Source organism: Cynocephalus volans, chromosome 6 (genome assembly GCF_027409185.1).
Source record: "Cynocephalus volans isolate mCynVol1 chromosome 6, mCynVol1.pri, whole genome shotgun sequence".
NCBI lineage: Eukaryota > Metazoa > Chordata > Mammalia > Dermoptera > Cynocephalidae > Cynocephalus > Cynocephalus volans.
In genome coordinates, this window is record NC_084465.1 from 6,112,169 (window position 1) to 6,116,058 (window position 3,890).

Sequence of the window (3,890 nt, forward strand, 5' to 3'; positions counted from 1 at the left end):
GAAGCTGTTCACCTTTCCACTCACACCCTCTCTTACTGGCACCCCCTTGACCTAAAATCCAGCCCTCTGATCCAAGGGTAGTCACTTGAAATGCATGTATTGCTACATTCAAACAGCCTCTTTCCCCAACCTGCCCCTCACCTTCTGTTATGGGTTGAGTTGTGTCTCCCCAAAATTCACACGTTGAAATCCTAACCCCAGCACCTCAGAATGTGACTGTATTCAGAGATAGGGTCTTTACAGAGGTGATTGAGTTAAAATAAGATCCTTAGGGTGGGCCTTAATGCAATATGACTGGTGTCCTTAAAGGAAGAGGAAACTGGACACAGACATGCACAGAGGGACGACCACGTGAACCTAGCGAGATGGCGGCCATCCACAAGCGAAGGACAGAGCCTCAGAAGAAATCAACCCAGCCGATGCCTTGATCTTGGACTGCTGACCTCCAGAATGGAGAGAAAATAAATGTCTTTTATTTAAGCCACGCTATTACAGCAGCCCTAGCAAACTAATACATTTTTTTAGATGCTCTGGATCATATACTTATCCGTCCTCAAAGGAAGTTGGGGGTCTAGTAGGTTTTAAGAGCTGCAGTAGAGGAAAATACTATGTGCCACTCTTCTCTGCTCAAAGCCGATATTACAGATGTAGAATCAGTATGACGTGTACTTTGATTTACTTTTCTACCATTGGGATTGGGTTATGCTCAGCCATCTGTCCTCTCTTGTCTAGTCCCCTTGAGAGAGTTGGAAAACATCGTTGAAATCTGGACATGGTAACATTGTAACTGTAGTGTAATTTTTTAGTTTCTTTTATGGAACTAAAACTCAAATTTATTCTCAGTTTGATTTTTAGTTTCTTCTTTTGATTCTATATGTACTACATGCTCACTAGAAAATTTCTGGAAATCTGTAATCACTAGGATTTTGCCATATTTTCTTCTAGCCTTTTGATTATATTTTAATCAATTAAAAAACAAAAACAATCTTTTAACTCTTAAATATGTTTTTATACATAATTTTATTCCTTGCTTTTTCTCCTTCTAACCTATGTTTTAGGCCATTTTATTAAAACCTTATTATAACCATTCTATTACATGAAAATACACATTCTATTTCAACACTTCCCCCATTGATGCATCTGGACCTTGACCATCCAAATGAACAATCCGTCTGGACGAACTTGGAACCTTTTCAAGAGCGCTGCTGTTCTCACCGGACTTTACCGTTTGTGCATGATGATGTTGGGGGGGGGGTAGCTATTTCTGTTTCTATCTCCATTTATCTGCCCCTGCTCTCTTATTTCTCTTTCCCTTTCATCTGTCATTTTCCTCCTCCCACATTTGTTCCCTTGTTCTTGGCTGATTCTCTCTCCTCTGCCCTAGAAAGGGAATATTTCTTGCTGAGCTGAGAAGTCTGATGTCAATAGGAAAAGACACACAGACCATGACAGAAGAAACCCAAGAGAGGATAAGCTGCAGGTAGAGTCAGGAAAAGTCAGGAAAGAAAGAACATGAAGGCATTTTTTAGGACCAGTAAGGGCCAAGGTTAGTGCCTTCCCTAGGGTACAGCAAATTATAGCACTCACCTCACGCCTGGGTTTAGAAGGTTCAAGGCACCCAAAGAAAAGGAAGATGAGATAGCAAATAGGAAACTAAACTATGATGACATGACATGATTCATATAAAATATTTACAACAACACCCAGCACATTGCTCAACCATGTCAAGACTTTGTTTTTATCACCGTCATTATTATTATTTCTGTAGCCCTTTGGGGAATTCCTTCTTCTTGTATAATCTTTCACAGTTGGCAGCTATGTCTAGGTTCTATTAATCAAGACTTCCAGTAGTGCTCAGTTGAATCAAGGCAAGGACTTTCCTTCTTTTTCTTTCTTTCTTTTTTTTTCTTTCTTTTATTATTTTAACTTACACATTTGTAATTGTACATACATATGGAGTACAATGTACAATCTGATGTTTTGATACATAGATATGTTTTATAATAATCAGGTCAGGGTAGTTGTACCCTATAATGTATTAAGAGCAAGGACTTTCTAAGTGGAAAGTAAATCACAAAAACATTATTTCCATTTTTTATCAAAATTTTCACTTTGATACCTGACCTTTCCCTGTGCCTGTGGACTAGTAAAGGAACTAATGGGATGCATCCATTTGCCATATACAATCCCAGTAACTTTCCATTTCCTAGCTCATCATATTTACCTAGAAAACCCAAGATCATTTCTTCTTCAGTCCAACTTTTCTCTATGACAAAGTCTTCCACAATTTTATATAACCTAGAGCAGGTAACCCAAACACAGTTCCCCACAGTGGCAAGGTGGCTAAAATAAATGACTACCCTGAGACTGATGTGTAAGAGTGTATGCCCTGACTAAAGACGGCAGCAGCTAGTCAGCTACAGCAGCGTGTAACCAGCAGGAAATAGCCACATCTGCCTAATTTTCAAGATAAACTACAATTCTGTATTTTTATCTGAAGCCTCCCATTTTTTAAACCTTGGAAACTAATTTAAAATTTTCTAAACATTGTAAGAGGCAAACGGAAGATATCTGCAGACCACTGGTTTGTAATCTCTATCTCAAGGCATATTTGTGTCCCATTCACAGAATGTTTTACCCCTTTTGGTGGGAGCTGAATTTCCACCCACACAGCACAGGCTGAACTGCAATGAGGCTGCCTTTACCCTGGGGTAGAGACTCCCACCTTCCTCTCCAAAAGAATTAAAGAGGTGTCTTGCCCTTTCCTTCTTGTCCAGGATACTCACTACCAATTGAGAAATAAAACTGTGCTAACACATTTTGGTAGGGCTTAATAAAAATCCTCCTTACAGGAAGGTACTATCATGAAGTGTTTAGGCAAAACAGTAACTCCATTTATAAAGGTCATTAATCTCCCAACTATATTCCAAAAGAATTTGCTAGCAAGAGATACAACAGAAGAAGTAATTAAAGCAGAATGTTTCTCTTTTTCACAGTTGAGGAGGGTAATGGAAGAAATTAGCTTTCTTATGAAATTAGATGTTATAAAAATATGACACATTATATCAAAACACTTTTGGAAATGTAGTTTTCTACCCTTTGTTAAAGGAGTGAAATATACCAAAATGTAGCAAGATAATTGTTTTAGCATTGCATTTTGTTTAAATTTTAAAATTCTTTAGTTTTACTTATTATTGTAGTATACCTAGTGGCTAAATTCCAGCATTCCACTTTTGTACAATAAGATACAATTCGTGCTCATGTTTTCAGTGTTCACTTTGTTATTGACAATCTGAGGTTTGTTTGTTGAAGAAAAACACTTGTGGTTTTATTGTCTTTTTAGTGCGTATTAATTAACATTAAAAGGGTGAGGAAGAAGGGGGGAGGAGAGGAGAGAAAAGGAAAAGAAGGGGGGAGAGAGAGGAAGGAAGAAAGGAACCTTCGGTGAGAATAGATAAAACCTCTGAAATAAGAAAAGTTATTACATTTTTTGTATATCCTCAATGAGGGCTAAGATTGTCTAACACGGTTGTGTTGCCAATTGTTCAAAACAGAGGGAGGGCAACTACTCTGGAAAACTAGCCAGCAGTAAGGAATTCGTTATAATGAAAAGACATTAACCACATAGGAAAGGTCTGTTTTTTTTGTTAGATTTTAATTTTTATTACAAAGGTTGGACTTCTATTTCTACCTTTTATCGCTAAAACTGTTATAAAGTAATAAATATGGTATTTCTAGTACAATAATGCTACAACTAATTAGTGAGTAAGCTCATTTTTGTCAAATTTAAAGAATATTTTACTTTTTTTTTTTTTTTACTTTATCCAGTTTTCCTTTCTTGATGACCATGTTTCTAGTAAATGTAAACAACTTACATTTGTAATTCTGTA